Consider the following 25,333-nt stretch of genomic DNA (forward strand, 5'->3'; position numbering starts at 1 on the left):
TGATTACTGAAGTGTGGGGCCCTAATGCTGCCATTCTATCACTTGTTTTCCAGTTCTCTTGCATTTCCTTTGTTTCTTGTCCCATGACATTTGAATTACCAATTTAGGTAGGTAGTTTTCTATATTGGCTTTCTTCTTATTTGTAATTTGTGCCTTTATTGTTGATATTTGTTTAGTGGTTACCATGTGGTTTGTATAAAAAGTCTCATAGATGATATAGTCCATTTTCTGATAGCCTCTTATTTCCTTAGATTAAGCCATTCCATCCCTTTCCTCTTACCCTTCTAGGTTGTTTTGTCAGATTTTTTTTTCCTTCTTGTGTTGTGAGTTTGTGGGTAAAATGACGAGATTATATTTATTCTTGGTGTTTGCCTTCCTTTTATCTTTAATGTTATACTTAGCCTTTGCTAACCTGTTCTGATGGAGAGCTGCAACTTTCTGATTTTGTCTTTCTACTTATCTCCTTTTCTCTGGGTTTTGTAACCCTTTTCCTTTTTTTGTTTTTTCAGATATGAGGGTATTCCTGAGCATTTCTTGTAGGGAAGGTCTTGTGGCGATGAACTCCCTTAACTTTTGTTTATCTAGGAAAGTTTTTATTTCTCCATCATATTTGAAGGATATTCTCACTGGATAGAGTATTCTTGGCTGCAAGTTTTTGTCCTTCAGAATTTTGAATATATCATTCCACTCTCTTCTAGCCTGTAGGGTATATGCTGAGAAATGCTGCCTTGCTGCCCTTAGTATTTTCTCTTTGTCATTGACTTTTTCAAGCTTCACTACTATATGCCTTGGAGTTGGTCTTCTTACATTGATAAAGTTTGGAGATCTATTAGCTTCTGTCACCTGGAATTCCATCTCTCTCCCCAGGTTTGGGAAGTTCTCAGCTGTTATTTCTTTGAAGAGACTTTCTGCCCCCTTTTCCTTCTCTTCCCCCTCTGCGATACCTATAATCGTTATGTTGCATTTCCTAATTGAGTCGGATATTTCTCGGAGAGTTTCTTCATTTCTTTTTAGTCTTAGTTCTTTCTCTTCCTCTATCTGCAGCATTTCTATATTCCTATCTTCCAAATTGCTAATTCTGTCTTCTGTATTATCAACCCTACTGTCCAGAGAGTCCAGATTTTTCTTAATCTCCCCCATTGTGTTCTTCATCTCCAACATTTCTGATTGGTTCTTCTTTATAGTATCAAGCTCTTTTGTGACATAGCTCCTGAACTCGTTGAGTTGTCTATCTGTATTCTCTTTTATCTCTTGAGTTTTTTAATGATTGCTATTTTGAATTCATTGTCATTTAGGTTATAGATTTCAGTGTCTTTGGGGTTGTTTTCTGGGTACTTGTCATTTTCCATCTGTTCTGGAGATTTAATATATTTTTTCATACTGCTTGATGGCATGGATTTATGCCTCCACATATAGATAGAGTTTAGTTACTGCTTCCACTTGCTTCTTTTGGGAGGGGGGCAGCAGCTGTGTAATCTGCACTGACCAGGATCCCTGTCAGCTGTTACTAACCAGACTTGGGCCTCACTTCGTGATCACAGTGGCCCTGGTCTCTCATCAGCTGTGGGGGCAATCACAAGGGGGCCTCAGGTTGCTGGTGCCTACTGTCACAGACAGCCTAGACATGCTGTCTCCTTAGGGTCTGCAGTGGTGTTATGGGCTTTCAGTGTCCAGAAGCAGGTTCATGTAGACTCATAACTTTGCCACTGTCAGGGCCCGCAAGACCTCACTTGTCCACTATGGCCCACAGCAGAGCTATGGGTATCTACTTCAGCCTGTGGTTAGCTCACCCAGCTGTGCTACTTCTGCCCCAGGCCTTTCCAGCCTTGTGATTGCCAGGCAGGGCCTCTCCACTAATTCTGTGCAGAGGCTTTCCCTGTGGTTGCTATGGGATTGTGGATTTTCCCCCTGGACTGCAGAGCAGCCTCGCTGGGACTCCAACCTGCCACCACCCACTCACATGGTCTCTCTGGGTCTCTTTTGCCCCCTCGGGCCACAGCAGGACTTTGAGTGTTAGAGGTGGCCAGCTGGTGGGTTGCTGCTTGGGCCAAGCTCCTTTTGTTCCGGGTCCTCCCAGCGTTCTGAATGCTGGGAAGGGCCTCTCTGCTAATACTGAGTAGAGGCTTTCCCTGTGGCTGCTGTGGGACTGTGGATTTTCCCACTGGGGTATGGAGCAATTGCAGGGGGCTCAGGTAGGGGTGTAGTCACCTGTTTCCACCATCAAGCTGCCAATGAGCATGGATGCCTGCCCTTGGTGCTGTGGTAATGCTATGAGTGTGTCAGCCAGTAGAAAGTTGCTTGCAGGTACTAGGCTGTCCGGAGGTTGGAGAGTTTTCACCTATCTCCACCTCCTCCTGGGGGGAAGTCCATCCACCTTCCGATGCATAGCATTACGGGTCTCTCAGGTGTCCTGAGATGCTGTGTGGATATCCTTAGTTGACCGATGAATGTCCAATTAGTTGTAGTTTGAAGGGGGAGAAACAAAGAAAACTGCTCACTACGCCATGTTGCTGATGTCAGCCCCTGTTTCCTTCACTGTTAAACTTTACTGTCTTGTGTATCAGATGGAGCTATAATTTTTGTTTCAATTATCACATATGATTTATAAACTCATATGGAAGAAAATAGTACATTTTATGTACTCACATTTCTGCTCTTTTCATTGTTCCTTTTTCCTTCCTGATGTTCCAAGATTCCTTTTTTTAATAATTTTTATTCCATTCTGGGTCATCTAATTACATTGATCTACTCCCATCTTCATTAGTATTTCAACAAGAGAAATCTCATAGTATCTTTCTTAAAATACCATCTTGCAGAATTCAAAAACAAGGAACATCTTTTTTTGAAGATATATTATTCTAAATTCATAAATAAATCTTATATATAAATATTTCCTTCAAGGAAGCTATCCCATATTTCTCCAAATGTCAGCAGGCATATGATATTCTTATGCATATGTGGGAATACACACATCCTTCTATTCATGTATTGGTGTGAAAAGAATCAAATTCAGCAGATAGTTCATCATGCATCAGTTAAGCAAGAGAAAAATAGCTTCATAAATAAAACTAAACAGAACAAGAAAGAGGAGAAAAAAGACATAGAGTGAAAGACCTAAAAAGTCAAGTAATCTTGTGTGTTGAAAAGATAAGACAACATTGAAATCAGGAGATCAATGCTGTGGTTTTAAAGTATATTGACCTAGATAGGGAGGCTATGCCAACAATCCAAAGAATGAGGGAGAAAAACAAAAACACAAGTACAAAACCCAAAACTATCCTATTCTCTTTGGACTGAAGTTCTGTGTGTGTGAGTTTGAGCTAGAATCAAATATTAGCCCCAAACCTTATAGTTAATTCAACATATTTTATCAGTTACCCTCTTATCAATTGATGACATTGCAGCATTTTAAAACTATAGAAAAATGATTTTCAAACATTGTACTGGTAATTTGCAGGCAATAGTTTAAAAGTTGGAAGGTTTACATCTTATTGATTATATATGCGCACCTAATCTTTCCTACAGTCTCTAATTTCTTTTTAACTTGAACAGAACAACTGTATTTTCAAGTGTTCATTTATATAAATGAAAGTAAAACTAAGAGATGAGTTCCTATATAGAGAGCGTGCAGTTTAGATGCAATGTCATTGTGAAAACAGGTTTTTATACACAATGGACTGCTACTCAGCCATAAGAAATGACGAAATCTGGCCATTTGTGACAACATGGATAGACCTTGAGGGTATTATGCTGACTGAAATAAGTCAGAGGGAGAAAGTCAAATACCATATGATCTCACTCATAAGTAGAAGATAAAAACGACAAAAAAAAAAACAAAAGCATTGGAGATTGGACTGCTGGTTACCATTGGGAAAGGGGGGAGGGGGAGGGCAAAAGGGGTGATTAGGCTCACATGTGAGGGGATGCGCTATAATTAGTGTTTGAGTGGTGAACATGATGTAATGTACACAGGATTCGAAATATGATGTACATCCGAAAAAAAAATTAAAAAAAAAGAAAAGATCAAGTAATAAAGACACCTTTCTTATAAAATAAAAAAAAAGAAAGAAAAAAAGAAAACAGGTTTCAATATACAAGAAATTTTATAACTACATCCCAGTTTATTCACTACAATAGTTGGCCAAGTTCCAAACATCATTTATAACAAAAATAAAGTAACACACATTTTACCTTAGAAGGTCTTGTTGAATTTTATAATTTTTATTCCATTTTATTACACATTTATTATATAAATGTATAAAAATGTTTTTCACCTTCTAGTTCTTCATGATACATGTTTCTTAGTTTTTTATGTTTAATCTGGATGTTTCTCAATTTTGGGGGATAATCACTTTTGACTGGTAGCCAACAAGATCATAGTTTACAATGGATTCATGAATATGGAATAATTTTGGCACTGGAACCCGTCCTCAAATGAACTAGGTGGAAAATGTAAATATGCATTTGTCATTAATGCATATGTATCATGTTTTATTCATATTTTAAGATATTTTAGTTTTAATTTGAATAAAATTACAGACACGTTATATACATTAATGCATAAATTGACTTCTGAGGTAGGTATTAATGTTCTTTTAAGATAAAGAGGCTGTAGAAGCAAGAATTTAAGTAATTTCCAAGGTCACAGGTAGTAAAGGACAAAATTAATATATGAAAATAAGGTTGAGTCCCAAGCCCAAATTCTTATACACTATATTATATTGCGTCAGAAACTGAAAATCTTATATGAGCAAAATTTGGACTCATGGATATAATTAGTATATTATCTTCAAGTGTAATCTCCAATTCAATTCAAACTGATTTAATTTTATTTCCCTTATTTCCATGAGGAAAGAGGAAAAATTTCACGTCTGCATATGATAGAATTTTAGATAGATTTAATTTAAAAAACTCAAGATAAATTTTGGGAAACCCAGAGACAGAAATGTTTGCTTTGTAGGAGGATCATATTTCTAATTGTTAGCAATATTTCTTAATTAAGATAATCATTTTGTAATAGTTCCCTTGGCCAACGTTGCTCAGACAATAGTTGAATATATTTTAGGAATTTTGTGAATGGGCCATCTATGTGGGAATGAGGTTTATTTTATGAATATTAAGTTCCCTCTAATTTTAGGATGGTTCAAAATTATGATTTGGTTGCAAGACACATAGATGCTTTAAAAAATTAGGGCCAGATATACCAGGTGCTCTTGGAAGCCAGTATGGCAAGTTTTTGGTCCCATGGCCTAAAATCCTGCCATGTTAGAATCAGCATATTTACTTTGTGTTTGTTTAACATCAGCCCTTACCAGATCTAATGGCTACATATCCAATCTAGAACCCAAAGTTTTAAATCTCAAGAACTTTATTTTCTAGGATAACTATTCAGTTTGAGAGGGTAGAAGGAATTGGCCAGTGGACAAGATGCTATGCTGAAATTGCACTAACATCTTTAATTATCTTAACTACAAATGGTACCAAGTAGATGGAAAGAGAAGGTTTCAAGTGCCATCTTAGAGCAGTTGCCTGGATTTAGGATTATAAAACCATGATGCTGTCAAGACAGTGCTTCACCTCCTATGACTGTTTCTCCCCACCTATCTCCTTTCAACATTCTACAACACTAACAGGACACGAGTCAAAATTGAACTCACCTGCTGGGTTAGTTAGATGGTAAATTACTGCTAATGGACTTAGTCATTAGCATAATGAACCTGGATAATAAAAATGATACTAATAAGGAAGGCATCTTTTGCCCAGGTTTTGTTTGGTTTTTAACTATGCAGTCCCTGAACATTGGTATTGAAAGCCCCCAACCCCTTTCCCACCAGCACCACCACCACCAAGAGGTACTTTTACCATATGTGAAATTGCCAATGTGTCTGTCTACACTGGAAAGAAAATCAGAAGTCTTCACTTGTATAGAAACCTTGTCTACCACATTCAGAGTATGGTGAATTAAAGAATGAATGTTAAGTAAAATTTTGATCATTTTACAGAAGTAGAAAAGAAACAGTAGTCTCGTAATCTCCTTTCTTGTTGTTTCAAAGAAAAATTGAGTATTTTAGTAACATTTTGAAAATTAAATGTATAGCACCCAACCAATACCTGAATGGTGTTATAGCACTGTTGCCTTGCTATAATTCATTTAAAAATTATTATGAACCATATGCTACTGTCAAACTTACCACAGAGATTTCCAGATTTGTGTTTTATTTATGGATTTTAGAGGTTCCCACACAGATTTCTCACTTAATGAAAAATTCCTTGACATGTTATCCAGTGAAAGATATTGATAAGTATGAAAATTAGAGTCCTCCAAGATCAGAGGAAACTTATTTTAGTAACTAGAAAGTTTTTACAAACACAAAGGATTTAGAATCAGAAAATGGTAGGTAAGTTCCTCCTCTGGCACATGCTAAATATACCAGATTTTGGAACGACTCTGCTTTATGGAAAAATAACTCCTAAAACACTGACTTTCTAAGAGGTCTAAATGGGAAAATGTACATGAAAGGCTGAATGCCTGACACCAGGTAGGTTTCCAAATTGACACTTTTGAAAACAAATACCAAAACAATGACATTTTAATATCAGTTAGTATTTAGGGGCAAAGGTCCTGGAAAGTCCCATCTGAAAAGTCACATTTTATGACAGGAATTAGAACTCCAGGCTACCCAATTATCACTCCATTCTCCTACACATCTATTTTTCAGTCTGTCTAGTCTATTCTCTCCCATCATCTTTAACTTGTGATCTATATCACAGAGAAAATGCAAGTGTTCAGGTATTTTGCTTTCTCTTTAGCTTTCAAATCCATTCACAAATCTTTATTTTGATACTCACTTAATTTAGGAGACCACTACCTATTACCAGAATTGATGTAACAACCTCTTAACTGGTGCCCCTGCCTCTAGTCAATTCTCTCCAATTTCACCCCACCTAAAATTCAAGCTTTGTACTGTGACCAGACATTTCAAAATATAAACCTGATCCTGTCATTCTCCTTCTTAAAACATTTTAATAGTCCTCCATCGCCCTACAAATACTGTCCAGTCTCTTAGCATAATATACAAAGCCTTTTATGAATTTTTCCTGACCCGTTCTTCATCTATCATCGTCTTCCTTTCGCCTAGTGAAGGGAATATTTTCAACTAAATAGTGTGCAGTTGTCAGAATGCGTTACACCTTTTTGTTTCCTCACCCTGGTATCTATTCATCCCTTTCACTCCTTTCATCTATCTACCTCCTACCTCTTCTAGTCTCCATTTCCAAAACTGGATTCAGTGTCCCTCTTATGTGTTCCCAAAGCATCATCTATCCTGCTAGAGAATGTACAATGGCTTATTTCCTTTTCCCTATCCTCCAACAGACAATAGAGGTTTTGAAGGGAGTCATAGTATTTGATACAGGTTTGGAGCTCAGTAAATTTTTGTTGAATTAGGAATGAGTTTGGGTTATAGTTATATTTTCTCACACAGAAATTTGTCTTTGGCAGCTACTGTGCTTTTAGTCCTGATGATAAATCTACCAGTTCAGAATCATATTCTGAATAAGTTTATTAGTAAGGTTTCTGTTTGCTTCTACACAAATAGGAAAGAAAGCATGACTTAATACTTACATTTTTCAAGACACATTTCTTGTAGAAATATCAGATGCCCTACCATTCATATTGACAACAGCCCAATTTAGCACTATCTGAATTGCTGGTGAGCAGAGCCAAACTTTAAAGCCAATAAAAGTATAAAAATGTTGACATATCAATTCCTTATGAATTCATACACAGAGTGAGGAAAATGGACTTCTTGGAAAAATAACAATTGCCTCATATAGTCCAGTGGATTCAATTTTAATGAGTTGATGTCTGTAAGGTCACCATAGAAAAACCGGCTTATATAACTACTCCATGTAATTTGGGATATGGTTATAAAAGCTCTAAGTAGCAGTTGTAAGGCAATTTCCATTAGATTCTTGACCTCTTAAGATACAAATGATTTTGTAACCTTACTTGTGGTCAAAGTGTCTAAAATCTATCTTTGACATTTGGTTTTAGCTAAGTTTCAGAATAAAACATTATATATATTTCATTTTATATATATGTGTATATATATGTGAAACTATGTATATGCATACATCATAAACATTAATTTTAAAGATTAACTTGAAAGATTTTAGTGGACATCCTTATAATTCAACAGTAAAATATGTGCCGCAAAAGAAACTGACAAAGGGATAAAATGTAAATTGTCAAGAACACCTATAAAGCCTTTCATCAAGTTGAAAGATAATAAAAAAAAGTACAAAATTTAACACTTAGAAGTGTATCATTTGGAACACAAGTTAACAGCAAGAGATGGAAAACACAAACAACAGTGAATTCAAAATATAGGAGTGCTATCCTCGCTCCCACAAGAAATTGAAAAGAAGCAAAATTCTTGAATTAGTTCTCCAGTTATGCAAAATCAGAATCAATGAATTCCTTTGCCTTTCCTTTATGATAACATGATCATGTCAAGCTTCAGACAACACATGCATCCTAAGGATCGGAATAAAGTGGTAAGAATGGAGCCAGGGCATCTGATTCTTTACCTGAGAAAATGAAATCTTCCAGAGGTACTCAGATGTCCTGAAGTATCTTATTGACCCTAATTGTTTCTCAGGCAAGATTTAGCTGCAAAGGAGGTAAGGAAAGGAAGCATTTGCTTTTCTAAGCCTGGGTAGAAAAGGCAGGCAAGAGACAGAGGGAAGCAAACTGGTGATGTTTCATCCATCCCCGTACGGTTGAATGATGGCAAATCATATGTCCTGTTTAACACCTCACTTCCAGAAAAGGGGAATTATCTGGTTTGTGTAAGCAAGGATGAGGACGAGAACACCCTTTGAGTATTTCTTGACATTGCCTATTGCATGCTGTTTTCAAAGAAACGCATGTCTCATTTCCCCTTTCTGAAGTCATACGTAAATCTGTGACAAGAATTGTAGGTCTCCGCTAAAGTCATGCTTGACCTTATCGGTGTGAAGGTGGCTTTCTGCCACTCAGCAAACTTTCTTAATTTTTCAGTAGAAGGTGTTTTTCACCTTTCAGCACAAATACACTATTTTAAACCTCTTTATATTCTTGCCCAGATTTTGCTTGATGGAGCATATTTAAATATCTTGGTTGAGTTGAAAGATGACTTATGGAGACTATGGATCATATGAGACACATGGAGAGGCAGCACATATAGAAGATCTGCTGGGGCATCACTCACTGAGGAAACAGGATGAGTAGCAGGTATATGATCCCCGCACCATTAGCTATTCCACTTTGGGGTGGCTCACGGCAAGCTGAAAAGCCTTGTTATCAGACTACAGGAGCTGAGGAGGTTTGAAGCTACATGTCTAGGGAAGTCCTTTCCCCTACCTTGGTATGATCATGAGTTGGTATGCCATACTGTAACTCACTGCCAGCTTAGTTTTTGTGGTTGGGGGTAGCACTCAGCCTTCCTTTGGCATTATGGAGGGTCTGAAATACAAACACTTTGGGACAGCTATAGGATGTAGTAAGCCAGTGCAGCAGTTGTTGCTAGGGAAGCAAAAACCCCTCCATGATATGGTCAAGGCCCTGGTATCCAAGTCTTGCATTTCATTAGGATCAATTATCTAGTCTTGGGCAAGAACCTCTTTCAACAGAGTAGTAGAAGAGGCCAGTCTTCTGAGAGGCCAGCCTGCAGGGGATCAGTTAATCCAGGAGGAAACATTAAAACAATGTAAATACAGTATTTTAAAATGTCAGTTGAAAATCAATATTTTAACTGGTCTTAATTCTATGTCTCAATTACAAATCTGGGTAAGAGAGTCTTTGGTTAGAGTTGCTCAAAATTTGATATTCTCTGATAAAGTTTTAAAAGTTTACTGTAAAAATGCATAAAAATTGTATTGCTGGCTCCTGTGAAAGCTGGCTGGTTGTATAATGATGTTTGTATAATGGAGAAATGAAATAACTCCTATGTTATAATGACAAAGTTTAAAAGAGAAAATAAAATTTTCTGATATAATACTAATTTAGAATGAAAGCTTTTTCACTTTACTGAGAAACAAATATATTTTGAATTTTATTATGAATTTTATATCACTATTATTAGAGGATAAACTATAAAATGATCAGTATCATAACTATCTGCAATTACTAGAAAGTATAACTTTGAAAATATTATTAAGACAGTTGCTATCCTGTAATTTAAATATTTCCTAATATTTGTGTCATTCTTAATTCTAATTTTTAATTATACCCTGAACTTTGGACAACAACAACAAAATATATAAATATAATTAAATCTGATTTTACATATACATTTCAAGCAGCATTATGTTTCAGTGACATTGCCCGAAAGAACATAATTTTTAGTACCTTAGCATAAATCAAAACTGCCAAAGAAGCAGAACTGGTCATTACCTCAGATATTTAATAATTTCAGGAAGAAAGAGGAGATGTGACTAAAATTTTTAGTTCAGGGTGGAATGACCATTTTTACAAATAGACGCTTTCTTTTTGAAATACTGAGTATCTTATTGTAGCATCTTATTAGGTCTTAATTCCTTGGAAATGTCCTTCCATGAAATGCTAGACACAATTACAAGTTAGTGAGTTAGTATTCTTGGGAATGAAAACATTTATCTCTATAGAAAATATCTAAACAAGTTGTAAAACGAAGCAATAAACAAAGCAATCTCTTTTTTTACCAACCCCCAGTTCAGGTGAGCAGGGATTTCACAGGCTACACTGGTGTCACCCCAGGACGACTGAGCCAGGACCTCAAGTCATTAGGTGTGGTGCCCAATGTCATGGAAGAACTGTAGAAATGAATCCCCCAGGCTCCCATCCCTGCTGCTCTGAAAGAGGAATCGATCCTTTCATGGCCTCCATCTGCCCTTTGGATTCTGTTCTTTACCTTCTTCCTGGAAAATTTATCTTAGCAATCATATTTATCTTTTTTAATGCATTCCATCAGTCTCTCTACACTCTCTGTCCCATGGACATTCAAATATGCTCATGTCTCTTCAATTGCATGAGAAGAATGAAAGTAATACTAGACCTTCGAATGCACAGCTACAAATTCTGCTCTGGAGTCACCTCATTCCTCATTTCACCTTGATAACTGCCCTTGTCAAAAGATCTGCGTCGAAGTTCTCCCTCCACTTCTTTTCCTCCCAGGACACACAGACTTCTTTCAATAGCCCAAGTGTACCATGCTCCCTCACACCACAGGATTTTGTCCTAATTTTTCCTTCTGTAATGATTCCCATGGCACATTGCCCATTGACACTTCACCTAGTTAAATGCTGTTCATCCTTTAGATATCAGCTCAAGCATCACTTCCTCAGAAACTTGTTTAAAAATTTTATAATACTATCTCATCGAATTATATTTTTGCTTTTCTTTTCTCAGTCTGCATCACTGATTCGTGACTGTGCTGTTTTTATCACTGTCTCCTTACTGATGGCTCTAAGATGCATAAGAGCAAAAGACTCTGTTTCTTCTCATCCTGACTCTCCAGTGTTAAGCACGACTGGCACGTAGTAGGCACTCAACAAATATTACTGAATGAGTAGTTTTAAGTCAGATTCAATGAGTGAGGAATGATTAATTTGGTTCATTTATGCAGATCTGGCATTCTTCCAGGGATGTATCAACAAAATATGAAGATTTCACACTAAGAAGTTTTAAAGCAGCCTTGAAAATGCAAGGGATATTATTAGTCTCAAGCCAAACATCTTCACTGCACATTGGGGAATGATAAAACACATCAGAAAAGAAAAACCTCTTAAAATTTCAGTGGAAGAGCATGTATTTTTAATGCATAGGTTTTGTTCATCCTTGAAACTAGAAATACACTAGGTATTAGATTTCCGGAAACTTTAATTTGCACACTGCTATAATATGCAGGATTTTATGTAAAGTAACCTGGAAGAGGTAATGGAATATAAATCTTAAATAGGTATACCATGAGTCAGTGAAATTGCATATCACTCTTCAATGAAAAGATTCCTTTTATGAAATCTATGGCACTGTCATAATTAAGTGACATTGAGATTTTAATTTTTTTCCTAATTAGTATTGCACAGAAATCTGTAATATTCTGAAACATTCTAAAATTGACTCAGAGTTGTATTCCTACATACAGAATTTTACATAAAAAGCATACTTTTTACAGTGAATATATTTTTGTTCTGAAAAAACCTGATATCCAAATTTAAAGGGAAAACATTTAAAGTTATTTGCTATTATTTGTTCTAAATGAAATGGTAGGTAAAAAATATGTAATTATATATAAGAATATATAAAATCAAATGGTACATTTTATTTTAAAAGATCCTTTGTAATTTTGAAAATAATGATATATCCAAATGATAGATTTCGATTTACATAAGCCTTGAGAATGGACACTGAAACTATAATTACAACATATCAAGTACTTTGATGACCAATGCTTAACAGACGCTGAAAGGTCACTGAATTAATAGGATTTCTATTTCGATTCTGTAGTTGAGCAATTTCTCCCAACTTCATTTGCTGTCCTGCTTCCTTTTCTTGGTAATCATGATATCTTTCAGTAAAAAATACTTTCTTTGGGGACTAATCAAAACCCTGACTAAGTCAGCGTGCCCGAGACTGATAAGGACATGATGTTTCGCTTTCATTGCTACCCTTGCAGAAATAGACAATCTAGAAAAGGCAAATGAGAGTGATCATACTGAACGTTAAATGAACTATATCAAGCTATTGTTTTCCAACAGACTCTTTAAAGCACATCTTGTTATAATATTCCTGATGAGATATTCCAGCTTATTAGACAGTAAACTGTTATAGCAGTAATGTGGCCTCATTTAACAATATTAAACCCAAATGGCTATCAATGTTCAGAGCTCGTTTTTGTCACAGTAATAACCTTTATTTCACATTTTAATATTTTTTCAATGGCAGTGGCCTAAAGAATTAATTTGCAGTTTCTTTGATAACATACAAAGTTGAATATCTCACTTTTAGCCACTGAGATATAGAGAACAAGAAATAAAGTACTGTTAGGATAGAGAATGAGTCAAATCTCATATTTGATTCAAAGCTGAAATATAATTCCCTATCACGTAATCTACTTACTTCTAATTATGGAATATTGTGATGAAATCAGTTCTGATGTTAATCATAAGTTTATAAATCACTATTTCTTGGAAATAACATGAAAAATTTAATTTCAATTAGATTTACTTAATGAATACACATTAAGTTATAAAATAAATATATGGCAATCTAATGGCAAAATATACAGCAATCTGGCTTTTTCTATGAAGGAAAAATCATAAACTCTAAATACATCTATATCGAATACATTATAATTCAAGATCTTTATTTAAAGACATCTTTGTGCATGATGATATGTGCAATGTCAAATTATTGCCACAAGTTTTAGATAATTAAATATTCATTAAGCAAATATTACTGCTTGGCAATATTTGATAAAGATATGGAAACATAATTGTAAATTCTGCTCCCCAATGACATAACAATAGTCACAGAATGTTAAAGCATATTCTAACCGAAAGATTGACATTGATGACGTGTAGCAAACAAACTCATAACACAGGAAGCATTCCTATGGAGCTACAAAATGCCTTTCCTCTGGTTACATTGGCAGGTTTTGTCTTAGATACAGATGACACAGGAGATTGATGATGATAATGGTGAAACACCAGGACCCATTCTGGATAATATCTGTATGTTGTCTCATGTAAGCTTCACTTAGTTTCCCTTAAGGATATTATTAAGATCCACATTATATAGTTCTAGAAAACTAGGCTACAAAAGATTAAATCGCTTTCCCAAGTTCACAAAAGCAGATTACTTGGTTCTAACTTCCATCATTGATTTTCAAAATGGAGTATTCCCTATTACGTTGTGCAGTCAAAACAAATATAACAGTGATTCTTATTTCCCTCTAATCCCTATATACACACTTACCTCAGATTGTTTTATTAATCAAGAATTATTAATCTATGAATTAATTTTCTTTTAAAGTCAGTGACGATGAATCAAGACAGAAGATATTGATCTATTTAATTGAGTATAGCAGACACCCACTCCTTTGCAATTATTTTTCTTTTTTTTCAGATGGAAAACACTTCTAGGGAGAACCCAACTAGAACCAGTTGTGTATATGTAAAAATAAGTGTATGAAGAAGTAATATCTTTTATTTTTTTTACAATTTAGTAAACAAAGTGATTATTGGCTTTGAAACATTTTCACAGGTGGTGAGTAGAATCTCACATGAGTCATTCAGTGTATACTGTTCTAAGAGAGAGGCATTATTCTTCCCATCTACTTGAGAGCCTACACTTCACACTTTGCAGGACTATTTGATCAAATCAGTAGCAACTTTTTAAAAAAATCTGTTACAATCACATGCCTCTCTTTGTTCAAGATAAGATTACCAATAAAACAACAAGAAAAGCATACAAAAACAAATTTGATGAAATTTAACAAAACATTTTAAAGTTATATAGAATTTTAATTTGAAGGAAATTATTAGAATAAATAGCACAATATTTTGGAAAGCTGATCGGGAATGAGACCACTTAAGGGCTGTTAAAACTTGTAGAAGCCCTGATCTACCTCAGCCTACTAAATCAGAGGCGCAATCCAGGAATTAGATTTTTAAAAATTTCCCAGATTGTTCAGATATAGCTGATCACAGCACTTGGAAACTACTCAAGTTTGAATTTCTGTTTACATGTAGGAAATAATTTTATTTTCTCATGTACAAAGTGTCAAATGTTCTTGAGTATATTCAAAATTGTTTTTTAAATTATACACAGTCTGTCTAGACTTTTCAAATTTTTTTTTATTGAGGTAACACTGGTTTATTACATTATATAAATTTCAAGTGTACCTCATTATATTTCGACTTCTGTGTAGACTACGTTGTGTTCACCACCAAAAGTCTAGTTGATCTAGTATCTTTTATAAAATTTGCCCTACTATCTATTGCACTATATATCAGTCTCCCTAAGTAAATCTCAGAGATAAAGATGAAAAGTAAATCCATGAATTAAATTGGTGGAAAAAATCTAATACTATAATTAGAAAGTTTTAGAAGGATTAAAAGAAAGCAAATAATTTTGTGTGTGAGAAAGGGTATGGCTCTATTTAACTTATAAAAATATTTCATCTGTGATTGTTAAATACCTAAAACATTAATGATTATTAACAGGGATCAAAACAAATAATGAAAAATGCTGCCATATTCATGTATGTAAAAGTTTGTAGTGCACATGAGTTTTGTCAAGACGTGTGTAAAATAATAATGAAACAATCAGAACAGCATGATACTGGCACAAAAACAGACACACAGATCAACGGAACACAACTGAGAGCCCAGAAATAAACCCATACGTCTATGGAGAGCTAATTTTCAACAAGGGAGCTGAGAACATACAATGGATAAAGGAAGAAAGGAAAAGAGAAAGTCTCTTAAACAAATGGCATTGGGAAAACTGGACAGCCATGTGCAAAAGAATGACAGTAGACCATTATCTTACACCATACACAAAACTTAACTCAAAATGGATTAAAGACTTGAATGTCTGAGTGTCTAAGGCTGGAAACTATAAAACTCCTAGAAGAAAACATAGGCAATATGCTCTTTGGCATTGGTCTTAGCAGTGTGTTTTTGAATATCATGTTTCCTCGGGCAAGGGAAACAAAAGAAAAAATAAACAAATGGGACTACGTCAAACTAAAAAGCTTCTGCAAGGCAAAGGAAACCATTAACAAAATGAAAATACTACCCACCAACTGGGAGAAAATATTTGCAAATCATATATCTGATAAGGGGTTAATATCCAAAATATACAAAAAAACTCATACAACTCAAGAACAAAATACCAAGGCAATTGAAAAATGGGCAGAGGATCTGAACAGATGTTTTCCAAAGAAGTTAGATAGGTAGTCAACAGGTACATGAAAAGATATTCAACATCACTAATTATCAGGGAAATGCAAATCAAAACCACAATGAGATATCACCTCAAATCCATCAGAATGGCTGTTATTAAAAAGACAAGGAATAATGAGTGTTGGAGAGGATATGTAGAAAAGGGGACCCTCATACACTGCTAGTGTGAATGTAAACTGGTGCAGCCACTATGGAAAACAGTATGGAGAGTTCTCAAAAAATTAAAGACAGGACTACCATATGATCCAGCTATTCCATTTCTAGGTATTTATCCAAAAAACACTAATTCAAAAAGATATATGCACCCTGATGTTCACTGTAGCATTATTGGCAATAGCCAAGACTTGGAGACAACCTAAGTGTCCATCAGTGGGTGAATGGATAAAGAAGGTATGGGGTGTGTGTATATATATATACTACTCAGCCATAAAAAAGATGAAATCTTGCCATTTGTGACGACATGGATGGACCTTGAGGGCCTAACGCTAAGTGAAATAAGTCAGATGGAGAAAAACAATTACCATGTGATTTCACTCACATGTGGAAGACAAAAAAGCAGCAACAAACACATAGACACAAAAAATAGATTGGTAGTTACCAGAGGAGAAGGAGGGAGGGGGAAGGACAAAAAGGGTAAAAAAGCAAATGGGTATAGTGATGGATGGCAATTAGACATGGAGTAGTGAACACGATGTAGTCTACACAGAAGTTGAAATATGATGTACACCTGAAATTTATGTAATGTTATAAACCAGTGTTACCTCAAAAATAATTAAACAAAAATTATTAAAAGTTAAAATTAACATAATAAAATTTAAAAAATAAGCAAGTGAAGTATAAAAAGTCATGGATTAATGTGATTACCTGTAGTTAAGGAAAATGCTAGAGGTGATGTATTCTTTATCATTTTAAAGCATTCTAGGGATGGTACTTAGATTTGATAATGACTTGTTTTTGCCAAATGTACATATTTTGTGTTACTCTCGTTTTGGAATTAAACAGAGTTATGAATGATGAGAAGAAATCGTATCCAAAGGATAGATTATCCCATGTGCAATAAATAGTTAAGCATCCTTTTAGCATTTTATTTAATGTTCCCATGGTGACCTGTAATGAATAATTTCTGTAAAGAAACCATTGAAAAGTCAATTCTCTTCTATTTCTCATTATTGCCTGTTTTATCAGGCATTAATATTGTGAACTATATAATAATTTTTAAATGTAGCAGATCTTTGAAAATTTTGTCTATTTGAATATTGTCTAATATTCCAATTAATTAATTAAACAAATAGACATTAAGCCTATGTTATATGGTTTTAACTGTAATAAATAGTGGGGGAAACTATGGTGAATAAGGCAATTCTTTTAGAGATTCACAAGTCAAATACAATGCTTCTTAATATGTACATTATTACACCAAACCCAAAGTTAAGAATTATTTTTTTAGTATATTTACTGGTTCTCGCTAGGCAGCACTGATTTTAATGCCAATGATTATACTCATCCTAACCTCTCTTCTAAGCTAAGACAGTGCCATGAATCCCTAGGATAGTGACAATGCCTTCATATGATTAATTGTATAATTACTAGTCTAGAGACAAGCCACTTTCACCTTTGCAATGTTTTTTTCTCTAACACTCTCTCCACTTTCCATTGCTATGGGCATCACAGAATACACTGCCTGTCTTGAATAAAGTAACTGTGAAATAAACATTTGAACCAGAAAGCTTTCTATTGACCCAGAGATATAAAATTAATCCCTCCACAGAATGTACTTAGAGCTGACCAGAATGCAATGGTGTCAAAAAGAAGAGAGGAAAGGACATCAATACAAAACAAACTTTATTTTCCTTTAGCTTATGGATTCATACATGTGAAAAACAGAGAGACAATTTTTTTTAAGGAATATATTCAAGTTTTTATTATATTATGTACCATATAAAACATTAAAAAGAAACAGTGCTGTTTTACAGTGCCCCTAACTAATTATGTGCCTCACAGAAAGACTATGATTTTATTATAGGATTTAAAATGAATGCCACGTTTGATTGATAACTTGACCTTCACAAATATTTGCACAAGATAAAAAATAAAAAGAAATCTTTAGTCAGTTGCTGGCTTAAAAAAAAGAAGGTATTTCTGTTTCCTCTACTATGTAATTTCTTCATGACTTAATTGGTTACACATAATCTTCAGTCCTGTATTCATCAAGTAGAAAAGACATGCATTATTGCCCCAATAACTCAGAATTGAGACCGGAGTGGCAATTTTTGACTATGAAGGAATTTGAAAGCACATATGACTCCCTTTCTTCCCATATAAAGCGGTTCATAATATCTCACTGATAGATTTAATTCTTCATGCTCATTAATTTTTTTGATTCAGAGTCCTTTCATTTTTGTATCTGAAGGACTTAGTGTTCTAAAAGAAAGTTGGAAAGTGAAAATATACAACAAAAGTTGTCATTCTTTACAAGAATTAAATGAACCTTTTTCTCTCTGAAACAAATGTAACTACGTGTATTTCTAGATGCAGCTGCCAAACGGAAGCACAACGTGGCCAATTCATTCTTTTCAGCTGTCTTCATGATGGATCCACAGGCTCTGTCGTTTCGAGGCTGGAATTTTTTTACCTACTAAAGTTGGACAATTTGGGTAACTCACATACAAGCTGCCTGTTTACTGACCTAGTTAAATGACAGGCTTACCTTTGTAGAAACAAATGATAATCCCTCTTCCACACACTGAGACACACACCTTAACAAATCTGTCAATCACTAGAACTGAAGGATTATACATTGTCATTTATACTTAACTAGAAAAAAGCACATAACACAAAAGAATCTCTTTTTTCTGACATTGGACATTTGTCAAGTCAAGTACTGTCAAGAATTAAGCAGATAAATCACCGGATTTAAAAGTACAAAAACAAAAGTTAAAAATATAAGAGCCAAAAAGAAGATGTCGCTGGTAGACGTTTAAATGTCTGTAAATAGTCTAGGTAGTAGTTTTGTATGTGTCCTGAGCAAATGTTTTGTTCCATATTTTTAAAGGGGAAGTGTACCACCAACAATTAAATTCTACAACTTCGTCATCTTTTAAAGCTAAGAGCAGAGTTCTCATCCTGATGTTGAATGCTTGGAAAGGCCAGGCCTCATCAGTTCTAATGAGCGCTCTGCGGCCTACACCCTGAACACTGAGCACGGACCATTATTGCACTTAAAGTGTTCCCTCGCATTTCTTCAATACGATCTGCTTCTTTCCATTTATCCATGAATGAAAAATTGCATTCTCTACTTTTCTCCAATCATTTCATTGTCAAAAAATAGTTGATTTTTTTTTCCTTTTTCTCCATTTGTCTCCTACACACTAGCTGTTTTCCATGAATTTAAAACATTAAACATTATCATTACATAATTCTAGGAAATATTCTTTATGTTATGATGAAAAACAAGTACCATGGACAATGCTGTAGACATCTAAGGTTTACATGTGCACTATTCACTATTATATGAATAAATATTATAGTGATAAAAGGTACTAATGTTTATTAAATAAATGGATGTTCTTTATTTCATCTGACTTTAAATTCTAAATTGTTATTGAATAATGTGTCATTAAAATAGTAACTCCCACCAGCCTCACTTTACAGTAAGTATAACACAGGATTTCTAATGGTGAGTTCCTGTAATCTAGGTCCACGTAGACAAAAGCAATGACTGGTATCCGGGATCATGTAACACAACAAAATGTACCTGAACTAGAAATCGCAGAGAAGACTGGCTTAGGGATATTTCAGTTGTTACAAACTTTCAGAAGTAGAGTCTGGATAGTGAATCCTCTGGGGATATCCCACCTGCCTTGTAAATGTTTTATTACATTTCATTTGCAGTCTTTCACTGTTTTAGCCATCGTATGAGATTACTTGTTCCTTGATGGTAGTATTGTATTCTAGTTGTGCATTTTCTAAGCTATTAGTATTTTAGTAAGTGCATCTTGGGTCCATAGTAGGAAGATTATAGATATGCATCCAACATGAAAATTCTGGAAGACTTAATAGAAACACGGTATACTTTGAATAAATAGTTTAGAAATTGTTTGTTGATAATATATCTACTTTTTTTAACTTAAATGTTTCCAAAAGGAAACGTACCATACAGACTAAGCATCTTAGAGTTTGGGCATTTGCTTTTAGAATATTAAAATTCTTAGAAAGGAAGTTTAAGTCATTTCTACATAGATATGGATTTACATGTTTGGATATTTCAAATCAGACCTAATTGTTTTGAAGTAAATGTGCTCTCTCTGCAAATAGTGCAATTTCTTACATGGGACATTTCACATATATTCCATAAAATACAGCACAGTAACATTGAATAATAAGGTTGAGTTTAAAAATGAAAATTGGACAATCATGTCTCTAAAAATGTCTATAGTATTGTCAACTTGCAAAAAACTTTTAAAGCTGCACAAATTAAAATATGCTGAAAATATAGTGCATATTTTATTTATGTTATCAATATTCTGCATAGTAGGATACCATTCATATAATTGTCTTTTATAAATTATACTGTTTTCTCACAAAATGTTTTGTCAAGAGTAAACATATGGAAATTCAGAGCTTTAACAGAATAAAATGTATTAGAATTTCTCAATAATGTAGCTATTTTCCTTCTGACAAGTCCACAGAGTTTTAAGATATTTTCAGTACAAAAGATCAAAAATTGACATGTACTTGCATGGAATTTCATTCAACCAAATGACTCTCTCACGATAGACTTTTCAAATCAAAGTAACATAAAATAAAGAAAAAGACACTGAATAATTAAATAAGTCTCAAAGTTACTTTTAATTTTTTTTGGAAATATCATAAGCAGATATGGTAAGATTTAGCCTTCCCATTTTCTTTTTTAATCTTGTTGTTCTAATTTGGTTAATAATCATATGCATTACATTCAGGACTTACTTTTGCTTGCACAGAACTTTTTCATTCTGTGTAATCTGGAAGTACAGAAAGCGGCACAGTAACTTCAAATTGGAATTAATTCACCACTACATACATAAAGAATATGATTGCTGGAATTAGTCTAGTCAATAGCCATTACCATACATAATTAAAAAATTTTTTTTCTTGTGATGAGAACTTTTAAGATCTGCTCTCATAGCAACTTTCAAATATGCAATACAGTATTATTAACTATAGTCACCATGCTGTATATTACACCCCCAGTACTTATTTTATAAATGGAAGTTTGTACTTTGTGACTCCCTTCACCCGTTTTGCCCACCCCACTCATGCCTCTGGCAACTACCAATCCGTTCTCTGTATCCATGAGCTGGTTTTGTTTGTTGTTATTTTTATTTGTTTGTTTTAAGGTAACACATATAAGTGAGATCATATGCTATTTGTCTTTCTCTGACTTATTTCACGTAGCATAATGCCCACAAGGTCCATCCATGTTGTCACAAATGGCAAGATTTCCTTCTTTTTTATGGCTGAATAATATTCCATTGTATACATATATACCACATGTTCTTTATCCATTCATCCACCAATGGAAACTGGTTGTTTCCGTATCTTGGTTATTGTAAATAATGCTGCAATGAAGAGGTGAGTGCATATATCTTTTCAAGTTGGTGTTATTGTTTTCTTCAGATAAATATACAGAAGTGGAATTGCTATATCACATGGTAGTTCTATTTTCAATATTTTGAGGAATTTCCTTACTGTTTTCCTTAGTGGCTGCACCAATTTACATTCCCACCAACAGTGCACAAGGGTTCCCTTTTTTCCACATTACTGGTGGGTTTTTTTCAGAAATCAGTCCTTATGTTCTTTTTTCTCACCATTCTCTCCGTATATGATTTCATTCACACTAATTATTTAAATGCCATCTATATGCCAACCACTCCCAAAATGATATGTGTTATAGAAAACTCTTCTCTGAATATCCAAATTATATATTCAAGTACCCACTTTGTTTCTGTCTATGAATGTTTAGTAGGCATCTGAAAGATGGCATATCCAAAACTTAACTCGTTTATCCCCTATAACATATCACTTCACTATTTTTCCTTTTCAAATAAATATAAGTAAGTTTAAATACTGTCCTGGATTTTCAAAGTCAATACTGTGAGTCTCTTTTAATTATTTTATCTCCATTATCCTCCTCATTCCTCAATCAAGTCTATAGATCCCACCTCTAGATATCAAAAATCAGCCTACTTTTCTCCAACTGCACTTAGACCACTCTAACCATCAAATCATGTCTAGACATCTAGAGCTCTCTTTCCCAAATGGCCCACCCCTGTCAATTTGGTTCCTGTCAAGTCGAGTATCCATTTAACCACAAAAATGCTCTCTTGAAAATATAAAGTGGCTCATACCATTCTTCTTCTCAATATCCAACAATAGATTCTTATTAAACTTAATACAAAAGGACCCTCTTTTTGATGGCCTGTAAGCTGCTATACAATCTACCTCTTGCCTATCTTTAGAAAAAATTATTTTAAATGTCTCTCCCCTTCACTTGTTTTGTTTAGCTCAGAGGTTGAAAATTAGAGGCCTATAGATGTTGAGAGACAATTCTGTGTTTTCACACAACTTGCAAGCAGAGGTGATGACTGTCCATTGTTTTAGGCAATCTTTTCAAGCATGTCCATATAGTGAACAGCCTTGTAATATAGAGAGACATAGCCTCCCTCTAGAGCGATGTGATTACTCAAAGCCTTGGAAAATAAAGATGACATCTACACTCAGAGCAAAATGGCAGACTTGATTTCTGCCCCTTATAAAAGATTTAGGTTTTCTAAGATAAAGGTTTCTTTCCTGTAATGCAGTCCACTGAATATGCTAGTGTTGGCTGGCCCCTTTGCATCAGTCAGTGGGAAGTAAGACTGGGGGAGCCAACACAGATGCTAATAATCTGACTGATGTTCTGATGTGAGCAATAAACTGTCCTTTGTCCCTCACATAGGGGTCTCGTGTCTTGCAGCATTGATGAAACTGTAAAAGGCTAACCTGTTAGATTGCAAGTGGGGAAAAATCCCAGGCCCTCCTCAGGTCTTGTTTAATTGTTATTTAGTGATCATAGTAATTACAATGCTGTTTGGTTTTTACTAATTTAAGTTATTCCCAATATTGCAAAATGTGGAGATTGCATGTAAAAATAGAGATCCAATCTCTTCTTTAAAAATCATAACCTCTAGCTAATCTGGACCCTTCCTAATTAATGGCAAAATCACTTGGGTTGTATAGTGACTCTGATCTTTATGAGAGGTGTGTAATCTCAATTCACCAGAAACACCCCCCCTTATTGTTACATTGATACTAAGATCCACTGTCATTTGTCATTTATTATAGAACTTGCCCTGTTGTCCTTAGTACTGCAAAGTTGAGGGAGAAGACAAAAGATGGACCCAGAAGACTAGTGTATCTCAAAATTAGGACAGAGCATATTTCTTTGTGTTAGTGAAAAATATTCCTATGTGTTTAATATGCAATCAGAGAGCATCCTTTCGGGAAGAATACAATTAAGATTACATTAATATGCAAATGAAGTATATCTTGGTAAAAAGAATATAACTCAATATACTCTTCTACTTAACTCATTTACCTAACTGGCCCCAATAGGCATTTGAGTCAGAACCTCTGCGGCAGCCAAAATACCCTGCTTTCAGTTCATAAAAAATGCCCAGAACTGTCCTGTTTAGCGCCCTTTCACACTGTTCTGTCTGCTAGGACTGAATTTTCTGTGGCTCTTCATAAAGTCTGCTTCTTTTCATCCTCCAAACCTCCGTTTAAATATCATCTTCTCAAAGAGGTCTTCTCCAAACATTCTTTCCAATTCCATCTGCCCTTGTCATTTTCCACCACAGCATATTTTCAAGATCTTAAATAACACTTTTCTACATTTGTGGTTTCATGCTGATTTGTTTATATGTCTGTTTTACCACTAGACTTTAAACTCCTTAAGGAAAGAGACTCTTCCAGGTTTATATGTCTAGTGTATGCAAAGCATATGACCTTACCTGATTCAGTATTTTGTGACTAAATGAACAAATGGTCTTAAAATGTATTCTAGGGGGCCGGGCCCGTGGCCAAGTAGTTAAGTTCACGCGCTCCGCTGCAGCAGCCCAGGGTTTAGCTGGTTCGGATCCTTGGCGTGGATATGGCACCGCTCATCAGGCCATGACGGTGAGGCAGCATCCCACATGCCACAACTAGAAGGACCTGCAACTAAGATATACAACTATGTACGGGGGAGGTTTGGGGAGATAAAGCAGAAAAAAAAAGAAGATTGGCAACAGTTGTTAGCTCAGGTGCCAATCTTTAAAAAAAAAAAAGAGTAAAAACATGAAATTTGATTTTAAAAAAATGTATTCTGATAGGGTAGTTTGGCATGCTGACTGTCTATGGGTTGCACTTGGCAGTGAAAAATTTTATTACTAAGGTGCAATTTTGGGGGAATATTGACTTCTTAAAAAGTTTCCTCTTTTGCAAAGTTTGTCCTATCATAAAGAAGAACTCCCTAGAGGAAAAAAAAATCCCTAACCACTTCCATTAGATCACCTTTCATTCTGTTTTTATGGAATAAACACTTTATGTTTTTGATTAGTACATTTTCTTTTTACAAATACGTGTTCTTAAATTCCTCAGCTCCATATTCTCTGACTAGGGCTATGCTGAGGGAGCCCTGATTTGTAGCTTTTTCCAAATTTCTGTGTTATTTAAGCTACTGTGCTGGTTTCAGGCTTTCAACATGAAGTCGCTGAAAACAGATTTGGAAAGAGATGCACACAACCCACTTTCACGAGATGGGGCAAGATGGCTGGGTCATACTACTCTTTATAAGGTCCTAAACTACGTGCTCATGCATATCATTAACAAATAAATAGGCTGATTAATTCTATTGGGGTTTAGAAGTGTGTACCTTCATTTTTTATGATGTATTTGATAAATAACTTGATGCTTCATACTACAATTTGGAAAGCTGCCTTGCTCTATTTCCTTTTAAAGCTTATTTAAGGCCTAAGGTGGTTTCCGTTTGTATACCCCCAAAAATCATATATTAAAGCCCTAACTCACACTGTGACTATATTTCGAGATAGAGCTTTTCTCTTTTTTTTTTGAGGAACACTAGCACTGAGCTAACATCTGCCAATCCTCCTCTTTTTGCTGAGGAAGACTGGCCCTGAGCTAACATCCATGACCATCTTCCTCTACTTTATATGTGGGACTCCTACCACAGCATGGCTTGCCAAACGGTGCCATGTCTGTACCCAGGATCTGAACCAGCAAACCCCAGACCACTGAAGCAGAATGTGTGAACTTAACCCCT

Source organism: Equus asinus, chromosome 11 (genome assembly GCF_041296235.1).
Source record: "Equus asinus isolate D_3611 breed Donkey chromosome 11, EquAss-T2T_v2, whole genome shotgun sequence".
Lineage (NCBI taxonomy): Eukaryota > Metazoa > Chordata > Mammalia > Perissodactyla > Equidae > Equus > Equus asinus.